Source organism: Pteropus medius, unplaced genomic scaffold (genome assembly GCF_902729225.1).
Source record: "Pteropus medius unplaced genomic scaffold, Ma_sr-lr_union100, whole genome shotgun sequence".
In the NCBI taxonomy this organism is placed as follows: domain Eukaryota; kingdom Metazoa; phylum Chordata; class Mammalia; order Chiroptera; family Pteropodidae; genus Pteropus; species Pteropus medius.
The window spans coordinates 1,559,630-1,575,802 of NW_024342542.1; the positions used below are offsets into that span (position 1 = coordinate 1,559,630).

The window sequence follows — 16,173 nt, forward strand, 5'->3', positions numbered from 1 at the left end:
CTTAAAAGCAGCAAGAGAAAAACAGTTAGTTGCCTACAAGGGAGCTCCCATAAGACTGGCAGATGATTACTCAAAAGAAACTTTGTAGGCCAGAAGGGCTTGGCACAAAATATTCAAGGTGATGGTGTGCCAGGACCTAGAAACTGCGTGTCACTCTCACCCAAGTAAAACTACCATTAGATTTCAGAAGGCCAAATAAAGAGCTCAGACAAAAAAAAAAAAAAAAAAAAAAAAAAAGCTAAGAGTTCATCGCCACCAAGCAAGTATTACAGGAAATTTTGGAGAGATTTCTTTAAGAAGAAAAAAATATGCATCAAAAATATGAATAAAGAATGGCAATAACTACATATCTATCAACAAGTACTTCAAATGAAAAATAATGAAATGCTTCAATCCAAAGATAGTGTGGCTGAATGGATAAGAAAATAAGACCCTTTCATATGCTGTCTACAAGAGACTCACCTCAGATTAAAAGAGACACACAGACTAAAAGTAAAGGGATAGAAAAAGATATTTCATGATGGACCTAGAGGATATTGTGCTGAAGGAGTAAGTCAGATAGAGAAAGACAAATGCCATATGATTTCACTTACATGTGGAATCTAAAGAATGAAACAAATAAATAAACAAACAAACAGAAGCAATCTCATAGATACAGAGAAATTTTTAGGGTCACCAGATGGAAGGGTTTTGGGAGGGTAGGCGAAAAAAATGGGAACAGGATTAAGAAGTACAAAATGGGAGATTGGATTAAACATGGCAGAGTGAGAGACATCCCCAGATCTCTCCCCTTGAAACAACAATAAGCTGAACATCTAAAACTAAACAAAAAACACACAAACTGCACACCAGCACGTCTGAGCATGGGATCTGTGCATAAGAGCTACCACAGGTCAAAACCCTGGATGTCAGGTGGTGGACTGGAAGAAACAAAGAAGCTGCCTCTTGCAACCGCTGGAGCTCCCTGCAGGTGGAGGTTGAGGGGAGAAGGAGCGGTGAGTTCCCTGAACAGCCCTGCCTGGGAGAGCTGTGAGCTCCACACTGCTGGCCAGCAAGCAGGGCCCAGTCATCAGGGCAGAAGGCAGAAAAACAGGGATGGCAGAAAAGCAGGGACAGCAGAGAAACAACAGCTGATTTTTACCTGCCACATTTGCAAAACAGAGGCTGAGCCGCAGCCCCCATCCCCCAACCCAGAAAACCCTTCTCCCCATACCCTCCGAAACTGAACACCTCAGAGCCCCAGGGGAATCTCAGGAAACACTACCAACCTGTCGCTAACACTGACAGGAACTGAGACTGAGGAGAGTGAGTGTTATTAAACATCTATAAGGGAAAAAAAGACATTATTACGACTTTATATGAAACAGAGATCCAAGAGGCTTAGACACCAACTACTGGAAATCAAAAGAAAAATACCTTCTTTGCAAAAGGTGAGGGACCATTATACAATAAATCTTCTTTCTGGAAAAAAAAAAAAGCAGAATACACTTCCATTAATGCCCAGCCAGAGAAATAGTCCATTAAACACAATGAAAAACCACGGTGACAAGGCATCTCAGAGAGAAAGAGAAAAATCTCCAGAAAATAAGCTTACAGACATAGAAATATGTGACTTAAATGACAGAGAATTCAGGATGGTACTTCTGAAAAAACTCAGTGACATCTGAAAAAACTCATATCAACAATTTCAGGAATTGTAAAAAACAACTAAATGAGCAGAATCCATTCCTTTGCAAGGAGATTGAAACTCTCAAAAAGAACGAAAGACCTTCTGGAGATAAAGAACATTGCAAGAGATGAAATGAAATAACAGTCTTGGGAAATAGAGTCGACCAAATGGAGGAAAGGATCAGTGATATCGAAGACAGAAATCTAGAAATAAATCAGAAGGAAGAAGAGAGAAACCGAAGAATGAAAAAGAATGAAAGAGAAATACAAGAACTAACTGATACCATGAGGAGAGGAAACATGAACATAATGGGAATTATCAAATGTGAAAAAAAGAAATAGGGACTAGAAAGCATTTTCAGACAAATAGTTGATGAGAATTTCCCAAATCTAAGGAATGAGCTGGAGCTTGGAATTCAAGAAGTCAACAGAACACCCAATTATCTCAACCCAAAAAAGGCCTTCACCAAGACACATTGCATTAAAACTATCAAGAATCAACAACAAAGACAGAATTCTCAGGGCAGCCAGAAAGAAGAAAACTGTAACTTATAAAGGAAAACCCATTAGATTGTTGTTGGATTTCTCAGTGTAGACCTTACGAACCAGAAAGGAATGGAATTATATATTTAAACTATTAAGCGAAAGGAACTACCAGCCTAGAATAATGTATCTAGCTAAGCTATCCTTTAGATATGAAGGAGAAATTAAGACCTTTCCAGACATATAAAAATTGAGGGAATTCTCCACCACGAGGCCAGCACTACAGAAAACTGAAAAGGGTCAGCTCACCTAAAACAAAATGAAAAAAAAAAACCATAATTAGGAGTAAAGTGACTATCAGGCAAATAGAAGCAGAGGAATGCAACCCTTACTAGGAACAGGACATTATAAGCTTAAAATAAGAAGAGATTTGTTATAGCAAGATAGTAATGAACATTCAGCATACATAGGGACAAATTGAGACAACGACTGAAAAGCAGAGGAGTCAAAGATGTAAATTCGTGAAGGAGAATGGAGATAAGGCACGCACAGAAGAAAATGGACGACTGCAATTTATATATATATATATAAAACTATCCCTTCCATATTCATACTGGTAACCACACGCCAATGATTCAGAACTGAAGTATATAACATAAAACAAAAGAACCAGAGGCAAAACCCACAAAAGTCAACCAAAATAAAGAAAACAAGAACACAAGGACAAGGGAGCAATGGAAACACCGAGCTACCAGAAAGCAAAAGATAAAATGGCTATGAGAAGACCTCATATTTCAATAATCACCCTAAATGTACATGGACTGAACTCACCAATAAAAAGGCACAGAGTTGCAGAATGGATCAAAAATCAAAACCCAACTATATGCTGCCTCCAGGAGTCACATCTAAGTTCCAAATACAAATACAGACACAAAGTGAAAGGGTAGAAAATGATATTTCAAGCAAATGGCATTCAGAGAAAAGCAGGAGTAGCAGTACTAATATCAGATGAAATAGACTTCAAAATAAAAAAGATAAACAACGATACTGAGGGACACTTCAAAATGATAAAGGGAATCATGCACCAAGAAGACATAACACTTATTAATATCTATGCTCCCAATCAGGGAGCCCTGAAATATGTAAAGCAATTACTAACAGAACCAAAGAGAGAAACAGACCAAAACACTATCATAGTAGGAGACCTAACTACTCAACTATAAGATATGGACAGATCATACAAACAGAGAATCAATAAAGAAATAGCATCCTTAAATGACACATTAGACAAACTGGACATAATTGGCATTTACAGAGTCTTCCATCCCAAAACAGCTGCTTATACATTCTTCTCTAGTGCACATGGAACATTCTCAAGGATTGACCACATACTGGGACACAGAGATAGCAGAAACAAATATAAGAGGGTTGAAATCATCCCGACCATATTCTCTGATCATAATGCTTTGAAACTAAAGATCAACCGTAAAAAGAAAGCAGAAAGAACCACAAATACATGGAGATTAAACAACATACTACTGAAGAATAACTGGGTCAGAGAAGAAATAAAAAGAGAGATCAAGAGATATATAGAAACAAATAATAATGATAGTACAACATATCAAAACTTTTGGGACATGGCAAAAGTGGTCATAAGAGGAAAGTTCATATTATTACAGGCCTATCTCCAAAAACAAGAACGAGCTCAAATAAACAACCTAATGCTTCATCTTAAAAAACTAGAAAAGGAAGAACAAATGAAGCCTAAAGTCAGCAGAAGGAAAGAAAGAATCAAAATTAGAGTAGAAATAAATGAAATTGAAAACAAACAAACAAACAAACAAAAAATGTTAAAAATAAATGCAACAAAGAGCTGGTTCTTTGAGAAGGTTAAGAAAATTGACAAACCCCTGGCTAGACTCACTAAAAAAGGAAAGAAAGAAAGAAAGGTCACAAATAAACAAAATCAGGGATGAAAGACCGGAAATTACGACAGACACCGCAGAAATACAAAGGATCACAGAAGAATACTATGAAAAAGTATATAACACCAAATTTAATAACCTAGAAGAAATGGTCCAATACTTAGAGAAATACAACCTTCCTAGACTGAATCAAGAACTGGAAAATCTAGAACGATCAGCAGTATGGAAATTGAAATAATCATCAAAAATCTACCAAAATATCAAAGTCCAGGACCAGAAGGCTTCACCAGTGAATTCTACCACACATTCAAAGAAGATTTAATACCTATTCTCCTCAAACTCTTCCAAAGAAAAATCAGTGAGGAGGCAATACTTCCCAATTCTTTTTATGAGGCCAATATTACCCTGATACCAAATCTGGTAACGATAACACACACACAAAAAATAAAATTACAGTGTATGGTCATGCCATCCTCAACAAGCTCGATCCTGTCTGATCTTGGAAGCTAAGCAAGGTTGGGCCTGGTTAGTACTTGGATGGGAGACTATCTAGGAAGACCAGGTGCTGTAGGCATAAACAGTAAAATAACAAATAAGGGATTGTAAGCTGATGAGGTCCTTTCAATCCATGAGGTCAACCAAGGGTTGCTTCGCCTATATACATATATATATGAAAAAAAAACTACAGACCAATATCTCTCATGAACATGCAAAAATCCTAAATAAGATACTAGCCAACTAACTACAGCAACATATTAAAAGGATTATACACCACGATCGAGTGGGCTTCATCCCAGAGGCACAGGGATGGTTCAACATACGCAAATCAATTAATGTGATACACCTCATAAACGAATTAAAAAGTAAGAATCATATGATCATATCAATAGATGCAGAAAATGCCTTCGGCAAGGTACATCATCCATTTATGATCAAAACACTTAACAAAATTGGTATAGAAGGAAAGTACCTTACCATAATAAAGGCCATCTATGACAAACCCTCAGCCAACGTTATATTTTATGGTGAAAAACTAAAAACCTTCCCTCTAAGATCAGGAACAAGGCAAGGCTGTCCACTATCGCCACTGTTATTCAATATAACATTGGAGGTCCTAGCGAGTGCAATCAGACAAGAGAAAGATATAAAAGGCATCCAAATAGGAAAAGAAGAAGTCAAACTGCCGCTATTTGTAGATGACATGATTCTCTATATAGAAAACCTAAAAGACTCTACAAGAACACTACTAGAAATGATAAGCAAATACAGTAAAGTTTCTGGATACAAAATCAATGTTCAAAAATCCATAGCGTTCCTACACTCTAATAACGAAGTGTCAGAAAAAGAAGTGAAAAAAATAATTCCTTTTGTAATTGCAACAAAAAGAATAAAATACCTAGGAATAAATTTAATGAAATATGTGAAGGACCTATATAATGAAAACTATAAGACCCTATTAAAAGAAATCAAAGAAGATACAAAGAAATGGAAAGATATTCCGTGTTCTTGGATTGGAAAAATCGACATAGCTAAAATGACTTTATTACCTAAAGCATTATATGGATTTAATGCAACCCTCATCAAAATCCCATCAGTATTTTTTAACGAAATAAAACAAAAACATCATCAGATTTGTGTAGAAGCACAAAAGACCCTGAATTGCCAAAGCCATCCAGAGAAAAAAGAACAAGGCTGGAGGCATCACTCTGCCTGAATTCAAGCTTTACTACACAGCAGCAGTAATCAAAATGGCATGGTATTAGCAGCAAAACAGACACACAGACCAGTGGAACAGAATCGAGAGTCCAGAAGTAAACCCATATTTATATGGCCAAATAATTTTTGACAAAAAAAAGCCAAAAACATACAGTGGAGATAGGAAAGCCTCTTCAATAAATGGTGCTGGATAAACTGGAAAGTCACCTACAAAAGAATAAACTAGACTGTTGTCTATCACCATACACCAAAATTAATTCAAAATGGATTAAGGACCTAAATATAGGACCTGAAACAATACAATACATCGAAGAAAACATAGAAACTAAACTCAAGGACCTTGGACTTAAAGAGGATTTTATGAATTTGACCTCAAAAGCAAGGGAAGTAAAAGCTAAAATAAACAAGCGGGACTACATCAAACTAAAAAGCTTCTGCACAGCAAAAGAAACCATCAATAAGGTAAAGAGACAATCATCTGAATGGGAAAATATATTTGCAAGCAATGCCTCTGATAAGGGCCTAATATCCAAAATATACAAAGAACTCATACAACTCAATAACAATGAAAAAACAAATGATCCAATCAAAAAGTGGGCAGAGGACCTGAACAGGCACTTCTCCCTAGAGGACATACAAATGGCCAACAAATATATAAAAAGATACTCAACATCGCTAGCTATTAGGGACATGCAAATCAAAATCACAATGAGATACCATCTCACACCAGTTAGAACAGCTATAGTCAACAGGATAAGTAATAACAAATGTTCAAGAGGATGTGGAAAAAAGGAACCCTCACACACTGCTGGTGGGACTGCAAATTCGTACAGCCACTATGGAAAATAGTTTAGAGGTTCCTCGAAAAACTGAGAATTCATCTACCACATGATCCAGCAATCCCTCTACTGGGTATTTACCCCAAAGACTTGAAAACTCATATCCATAAAGATATTTGGACACCGATGTTCATAGCAGCATTATTCATAGTGGCCAGGACATGGTAGCACCAAAGTGTCCTACGATAGATGATTGGCTGAAGAAGCAGTGGTACATATATACAATGGAATATCACTCAGCTGTAAGAAGAGATGAAATACTGCCATTTGCGACAACATGGATGGACCGCGAGGTAATCATGCTAAGCAAAATAAGCCAGACAGAAAAGATTGAAAATCACATGATATCACTTATACGTGAGATATAAACCTAAAAGCAACAAAGGAACAGGACAAAGAGAGACTCATGGACATGGACAATGGACTAGTGGTTACCAGAGGAGAGGGGGGAAGAGGGAGGAAGGAGAGGGGCAGAAATTAACTCCATCATTAAATAAACAAAGGGAAAAAATAAGATTCAAATATTGAACCTAAAACAGTCATGGGGATATAAAAGAATATAGTCAATAATATTGTAATATGTACGTTGTCAAGTGCATACCAGATTTATTGGGGTGATCACTTCGTGAGTTATATAGATGTCTAGTCACTATGTTGTACACCTGAAACTAATATAATATTGTATGACAACTATAAGTGGTAAATAAAAAAAATCTTATTTAAAAAAATTCAGTTCTATCCAACTTGATCTATAGATCAAAATCCTTGCAATTTTTTTTGTAGATATTGACTAATTCTAAAGTATAAATGGAACAGCAAAAGACCCAGAATAGCCAACACAATACTGGAGAAGAAAGTCAGAGAACTGACTACTCAACTTTGAGATCTACAGTATAAAGTAGATAAGTTGGGCATCATTAAAAGTTAAAACTTTTGCTCTTGAAAAAGACACTGTTAAGAGAATGAAGATACAAGCCATACACTTGGAGAAAATATTTGTAAAACAAATACCTGATAAAAGATTTGTACCAAATTATTCAAACAACTCTTAAAGCTCAACATTAAGAAAATAAACAGCCCAATTTAAAATGGGCAAATTATCTGAACGAAACCTCATCAAAGATGATATGCAGATGGCAAGCAAGCATATGAAAAGATATTAAAACCATTAGTCTGGGCATTGAGATGGTAAAATTCAGAAGCAATAGAATATCTACACCTATTGAGATATGCCAAAAGTAAAAACTGACAACAAATGCACTGACAAGGATGGGCAATGTGGGAATGTAAATAATTACCTGCAGCAAGCCAGTTTACTGGAGCAATTTTGGCAGTTTTTAAAATTGAACATAGTTTACCATACTACCCAATTACATGCCTACACAAAAACCTGCACGTAGCTGTTTTTAGCATGTATATTCATAATTGGCAAAAACTAAAAAGAATCAAATTATTCTTCTACAATTGAATAGGAAAACAAACCATGATATATTCATAGAATGGAATATGATTCAACAATAAGAAGAAGTGAGCTATTAAGCCATGAAAAAACATAGATGAATTTTAAATGCATATTGCTAAGTGAAAGAAGCCAGTATGAAAGGCTACATACTGTATGATTCCCAGTATGTGACATTTTGGAAAAGGCAAAACTATAAAGACAATGAGATCAGTAGTTTCCTGGGGTTCAGGGGAAGGGAGGGAGGGGCTAAATAAGTGAAACTTGAGGGATTTTTAGGGTGGTAAAACTATCAAGTATGATACTATAATGCTGAATACATGTCATTAAGTATTTTTCCAAAGCCCATAAAACTGTATTATAAAAAAAGAGTAAATCTTAATGTAAATTTTAGTTAATAATGTATCAATACTGGTTCATTACTCGTAACAAATGTACCACACTATTGTAACATGTTAATAAGAAAGGAAACCTGTACCACTGGCAGGAGGGATGAGTTATGGAATTCTCATCCCTCAGAATAACTGCTCAATTATTCTGTTCTAAAATTAACTTTTAAAAAGTGTAAAAAAAAAAACAACTACAGGTTTGACTGTGTGTATCTTATTCTGTCATTATGAAATCTATTTGTCAAGGTTGGAAGGAATATTTAAATTTTTAGTTTGATTTATAACTTTTAAATATTGCTACACATGGTCTGTGGCCTGTATTTTCATTCTTGCTTTAGAATCTGCTAAGGATGAGCTTAGAATGTGTAGATGTTCTTCACAAAGAAAAGCAAGTTTGGCATACTTGTTCCATCAGATGTCAGAATGTATATAAATTAGGGCCGTGTGGTGATGGTGCAGGGATAGTCAAGTGGATAAATGAAGTTGAATGGAAAACACAGCAATATGCTCAACGTGGACCCTTGCTCTATGATCAAGGTGTTATTACAGAGCAATGAGGAAGGGTAGATCTTTTCAAAAAACGGTTTTGGGCCAATTGTGTATCTATATGGAAAACTCTGAAATAGGTTCCCTATTTCACAATATACGCCAAACATGACTTGTAGGGAATTATAGATATGAATAAGAACGGCAGGACTATAAAGCCTTTACTAGATAAGACAGGGGAGTATCTTCATAACTTAGTGGTAAGGAATTTCATTTTAAACAAAAACATCAAATCACAAATCTTAAATAAAAGTGTGACTTGTTTTACTATATTAAATTAAGAGATTTTTGTTCATGAAATTATACTATAATTAGAATAAAGAGACAAACCACAGAATGGAAAAGAATATTTGCAACATATATAGGTATGAAAATCCTTTTATCCAGAATGTGAAAAGAGTTTTTGCAAATCAATATTAAAAGACAAGCTAATAGAAAGAGGGCGATAGAAGCAACTCCTAATTGAGGACATTCGGGTGGCATGTGAACATATGAAAAAGGGCTCTATTCTACTAGTAACAGGGAAATTGCCAATTAAAACCACAATAAGACATTACTGTATGCCCAACAGATTGTCAAACATTTTAAAGTTTGGTGGAACTATAAATAGGTGCAGCTTTACTGGAAACAGCTTAGCATTATCTAATGACTTTAAGGATACTACACTCTCTATGAAACAGAGATGCGAACACATGTTCATCTGAGCCCGGGGAGCTATCCATCAAGATAAAGGGTAATAGACTGGCTATTTATTTATGCTAGTACAGAGATTTCTCTAAATATTCAGTTGGTGCACATATCTTGAACCTGATTATTCGCATTAGCAAAGCCTTAAGTGTTGATCAGAGATAATGATAGATGAATAACCCGTAGTAGCCTTCCAGGGTAAGGCCTTTCTGATCAAATGCTAGTTCACTGTCCATGCTGCGGAAATTCTTAATTAAAACACCTCATTGTCTTAGGTGTCAATTAAAATCAACCCAACTATGTTGATCAAAAGGCACAAACGTTCCATTATAAGATGAATAAGTTATAGAGACCTAATGTACAGTATGGTGACTATAATTATAATACTGTGTTACGTGCTTGAAATTTGCTAAGAGAGTAGATCTTAAGTGTTCTCACCACAAAAAAGTGGTAACTATGCGGGGTGATGGGTATGTTAAACAGCTTGACTGTGGCAATCATTTCATAATGCATAGTATATCAAATAATCATTTTGTACATCTTAAGTAGATAAAATTTTATTTTGCCAATTATACCTCAATAAAGCTAAAATAACCCTAACCCACCTATGGTAGACACTTTGGTATGACACCTAGATCCCCCCTGAAGCAAGGAATTGTTGCCCCAGCTACTGGGTATCAGTCAGCAGCCATTAGCCCCTTCAGAGGTTGCCACAGCTGCAGAGAGCCTTCTTGTAAAAGGCCATGTCCTCTTCACGGCAGCCCACATCCAGTGATTGACCAAGGAGGACGTATAAGTGCCTACCTTCGACCCAGCTGGGGGAATCTCTGATGAGCCAACCTAGCTCCAGAGCTTTCCTGTGTGATCAGCTAAGGGTGTCCTAGTGACTGCATAAGCAGCTCAACTTGTCTCAATGTCCAATCTGGCCTCTCCCTATCCAGTGTGCACTGATACCAAGAACATTCTCAAATAAACAGTCTACACTCTAAATTCCATCGTAGAGCCTGTTTGTTGGAGAACCCAACCTGCAATATCACCTTTCTATCATGCTGCCTGTGCATCAGATTTTAAAGGAAATGACGAACATTGCAACTACCTGATCAGATAGATGTTTTTGGTTTCAAGGTATCTGATTTCAACAAAACTATATATATTATATACAGTTAATATCATATATCTAGATTACATCTCAAGTTGCAAAGCTTCAGCCTACTGCATGCATTTTAGATGAAGATATAAATGGAAAAAATCCTTTAACCTAACTTAGATTTCTATTACTTTGTACAAATACCAAGGCAATCAGACTATTTGATGAAGCCTGAAAATCTGCCCATTAATTGTAAAACAAACAAAAAAAAATGGTACTATAAAAATGTAAGGATTTTACCTGAATTAAAACCTCATATTGGGTTCGTTCGCTGGGACGATCTGAGGCAGTCGGCGAGCAGGTGGGTCGCGATAGCCTGGCACCTTGAGGTTATGTTGCGATGACAGCCCAGATGGGCCAGCAGGGACAGAAGTAATGAGATGTCGCCATGGAGCTTCTTCCTTTGGATACAGCATGGCCTGAGCGGAGGCAGCGGCGCTGCCCTCTGGTCCTGAGGAGCCCGCGCTGCCCGGAGCCTACACTGACTTCTCACCTGCACAACGCCAATAGACCTGACCCATCCTGGTCCTGCCCGGCCAGACAGAGCACAGCGCAAACGGACAGCATTAGCCCTTGGGAGCTTAGGATTCCACCCCAAGGACATGAAGCTGTTGGAGAACTTGAGCTTTGAGGTGACGATGGAGACCGGAGATGCCCAGATGATCCGCAAGATTGAGAGCTACTTGTGTAAGATGGCAGGTAGACGATATGCACATGTTCAAGCAGTTCTGCCAAGAGGACCAACCATACATGCTAGAGGCTCTGTCTTAGCTCCAGACCTCTGGCCTCTGCCCCAGCAGACTGAGCAAGAGCCAAGGTGGTGAGGAGAGGGACCCCTCAGCGGCAAGTGCAGCTGAAAGGCCCTCTTCTACCTCTTCTACCTAATTGCCACACTCAACAAGTCCTTCCGCCTAGACTACGACTTCAGCGCTGCCCACAGCCACAAGTTCAGCTGGGAGCCCAGCCTCAGCTGAATGGAGAATGCAGTCAACTGAAGTCTGTTCTCAGCCGTTTGGGAGGACTTCAAGCCACAGCTATGAAACTTGGTGGAAAAGGAGATCTGCCTGGCTGAATGTGACATCTACACCTACAACCAGGACCTGGACTCAGACCTCTGCAGGAAGGATGACAGTTTCTGGTCTTTTAACTACTTCTAGAACAGAGATCCCCAACTCCCAGACTGTGGTGCCTGCCTAGTCTGCTGTTTGGGTGTGTCATTTGTGGAGGTGGTTGGGTGGTGCTCTGGTGTGGTCTGAAGCTGGCCCCAGGTGTGCTGGTGACAGATTACATTACCTAAACCGGGAGACCCTGACCCCCAGGCCATGGACTGGTAGTGGTCCGTGGCCTGTTAGGAACCGGGCCACACAGCAGGAGGTGAGTGGCAGGTAAGGGAGCAAAGCTTCACCTGTATTTGCAGCCTCTCCCCAGTGTTAGCATTACTGCCTCAGCTCCACCTCAGATCATCAGGCATTAGACTTTCATAGGAGCACCAGTCCCTGGTGCCAAAAAGGTTGGGGATTGCTGTTCTACAACAAGTGGCTAAAGCAGGTCATCTTCTTCAGCTGCTACTCCATTGGCAGATCCACATACATGCCCTCGGAGGAGGGCAATGAGTTGGACATGGGGGGAAGAGAGGGGGAGGAGGAAGAGGAGGAGTGGTGCAGAGGTGGAGGCACTAATAGCCGGCCCCCAGGAGCCCAGTGCTGTGGAGGACAGAATCCCAGAGATCTGTATGTGAGGAGAAGGAGCAGAGGCCGCAGCTTCATCCAGCTTCAACCAGCACTTGGACCTGCCCACCTGAGGGGCCCCAGGGCTTCCCAGCTGCTGGCCAGACTCTGGATCTGCCCATCTAGCCCTTTGGTTCCAGCCCATGGATAACCAATCACCCTCACAGGCTCTGCTTCCCACACTGTGGCTGGCCTGGACAGACAGCACAGGGCCTGCCTGGTGTGCAGAGCCACTGCCTTGCTGAAACAAACTGATATAGGCAGGGCCAGCTGGACCACAGAGTTTATTTTTGTATTTTATACCAGCTCAAGTCTGGGCCTGCACGCTCCAGCCCAAAGGGCCCAGGATCAGCAGGCGGTCCCCAGTGGTCATCCATTCTGTGCTTGGGCCAGCTCCTGGAGCCCACCTGTACCCCCATCTCACCTGTTGTGCAGTGTGCACTGAGTATCACTTTGAAACAGCTTGTTTGTTTCCAATAAAAGTTTCTGTGCCTTAAAAAACCTCATATTGAGGATAAAAGTGGTTTTCATCATCTTTGCCTTTCCTATTTCTTGTACTTTTGTATGACATAAATTTTAAGGTTAATACAAATGGAAAAATTTCATATCAGAGTAATATATTCACATCTTTTTGAAATAGAAATTTTTAGTGCAATATAAATGACAAACTCTCTGTTGAAATCTTTCATAGAGCCACTAGAGGGCCTGCACCTTAGGGAAACAGGGCACAGTAAGGGTTACTACGTTTAGTAATTGTTGGTTTTAGGAGGAGAGAGAGAGAGTAAAGCATTAGTTGATGGGTGACAATGGGTCACAGGAAGAATCTTAAATGTCCTAGGGCCTAACTGCAAATATTGCTCTTCAGAATTAGGAAGTGCCATTTCTAATGGGATTCCTAACTTTTAAAGAGAAAATTTTAGGAGAAACTCACCTTTCTGTGACATTAATAGCTTTGACATCATATGTTTTTAACGTCAATTAAAATTATTCTAACATTACAATACAAATTACATTTTTTTGGGAGCAAGACTAGTAATAAAGGAGTGGACAGAGGTTTAGAGAGCTAGACTAGGCCCTGATGCAAAAGGCAGGTCTAGGTCCTCTTATTCTGTCCCTGGCAAGTTTGGCCTCCTCATTCTTGGGACCAAAGGGGGATGAAGGGAGTCTGATTCTCATCTCTCGCTCCAACCTCATCTACGCCAGCCTCTGCCTGGATTGATCCCAACTTCGGACACTTCACTCTACATTAATGCTATAAAACATCTCTTTTTCCTTCTGTATTAGAAAAGGGTGCCCATGATATAGAATGATATTTAGACTGGAAAATTAGGCATCATCTATAAAATTGTAAAGGTTTTCAGGTGAGTGTTCATTTGTGAATACCAAGAACTTGTTAGTTTTTAGTGATTTTTCAAGGGAACACTGATAAAAAGACAATTGACTACTTTCCACCAATGCTCTTTGCTAACATCATCTTTGCTGATGTAGTTATTGAGAACATGAATCTGAGACAGAAATGTGTAATCTAGAGGAAAGAAATGGTCCCAGATCCCTGTCCTTGAATGAGAAATATGGTGTTATTATTATTCTGGAGCTGCCATAACAAAATAACATAGACTGAGTGGCTTAAACAACAGAAATTTATCACATTCTGGAATCTGGAAGTCCAAGATCATGGTGCTGGCAAGGTAGGTTTCATTCTAAGACCTCTTCTCTTGGCTTATAGGTGGCTACTATCTCACTGTGAGCATATGAACTCTTCTTTGTGAAGGAAGGGGGAAAGGAAGGAAGGAAGGGAAGAAGGGAGCAATGGAGAGAGAGAAAGTGAGAAAGTTTGTGAGTGCTCTCTAGTAGTCTCTTCTTACAAGGGCACTAATCCATCAGATCCAGGACCCATCCTATAACCTCATTTAACCTAAATTACTTCCTTAGAGGTCCCATCTTCAAGTACGACCACACTAGGGGTTAGGGCTTCAACATATAAATTTTGAGAGGACACAAACATTCAGTCCGTAACATATGGTTAAGATGCTTTCATTCTCTACCATAAATAACAAGCCAAATGTACATGTTCCCCATAAATATATTGTTAAAATTTATATTGGTAAAAATATTGAAGCTGCAGATGGAATTCAACAATATAGTAACATTTTTTCAGAAGGCCCATAGAATATTCTCTTTATGCCTGAAGGTATTTATGTTTCATATAAAATAGCTGGATGACAGAATATTGTGCTAAGCATATTATATACGTAGACATTTTCTATATCAAGCATTTAACTGCTAAGCTAGAATTAAACCCAGGGATGACAAACAAGCCTTCTCAAGAGGAAGGATGCTTTGTGTAGAAAATTTTCTCCTGCCAGGGTAAAAAAAACAAAAAAACAAAACAAAAAAAAAAAACACAGAAGTTTCAAGGAGCAGGCACTTCTTCTTCCAGCTAAGATGAAGTAACAGGGGCCAAATATAACCTTCCACCTGAGAGAACCTCAAATCTCAGACAATATAAATGAAATAATGGTTTTTAAGACACTGGACAGCAGACAATGAAGGAAAGTGATCCATGAGAAACAGGAAATAAACAATGTGAGCGCTGTCATTGTCCCAGCTGACTGCCTCAAGATGAAGCCTGGTGGACTCCCTGAGTTGAAGAGATCTCCTTGTTGAAATACTGTACTATGGTTTTGCAAGATGTTACCTTTGGGAGAAATTTGAAAAAAAGTATGTGGATCTCTCATCAGAGATCCACATGTAGATTCAACTGCATGTGAACCTACAATTATCTCAAAATGAAAAGTTTAATTTTTAAACAGTTTTAATTTTTAAAAGCTTAACTTTAAAAATAGGAGAAATAAAGGAGCTTTCAGATATACAAAAGCTGAAACAATTCATTACCAGCAGACCTGCAATACAAGAAATATTAAATGAAGTCCTTCAGGCAAAAAGCAAATGATACCAGGTGGAAGTCTGGATCTACACAAAGGACTGAAGAGCTTTGGAAGTGATAACTACATAGGCAAATATATAAGATTTTGTATTATTAAATCTCTTTAAAAAGAAAATTGCCTGTTTAAGCAAAAAAAAAATAATAATGTATTATGGGATTTATAACATATGTAAAAGTATAATGCATGACAACAATAGCATAAATCTCAGGACGGGAGAAATGAAAGTATACAATTGCAAGGTTCTTTTACTATATATGAAGTGATATATTATCACTTGAAGGGAAGAAGGGAGCGATGGAGAGAGAGAAAGTGAGAAAGTTCGTGAGTGCTCTCTAGTAGTCTCTTCTTATAAGGGCACTAATCCATCAGATCCAGGACCCATCCTATAACCTCTAGACTATGATTAGTTAAATATTTACTATAAAGCCTAAAATAACCACTAAAATAACAGTTATAGCTCCAAAGTCCACAATGGACATAACGTGAAATCTTCATTAAAATATTCAATCCAAAAGATGGCAGAGAGAAAAGGGACACAAAGAACAAATGGGACAAACAGAAAATGCAATATGATAGACTCAAACCTAATTATATCAGTAATCACATTGAACATAAATGGTCTAAACACCCAAATTAAAA

The 16,173-nt window shown here is 38.3% G+C and overlaps 2 pseudogenes; both read left to right on the forward strand.

Annotated features, from left to right (window-relative positions):
* The first annotated feature begins 4,531 nt into the window (after positions 1-4,531).
* LOC120605540 (uncharacterized) lies at positions 4,532-4,650 on the forward strand (annotated as a pseudogene).
* Positions 4,651-11,461: 6,811 nt separating this feature from the next.
* On the forward strand, positions 11,462-12,597 carry LOC120605501 (repressor of RNA polymerase III transcription MAF1 homolog; annotated as a pseudogene).
* The last annotated feature ends 3,576 nt before the right edge of the window (positions 12,598-16,173 follow it).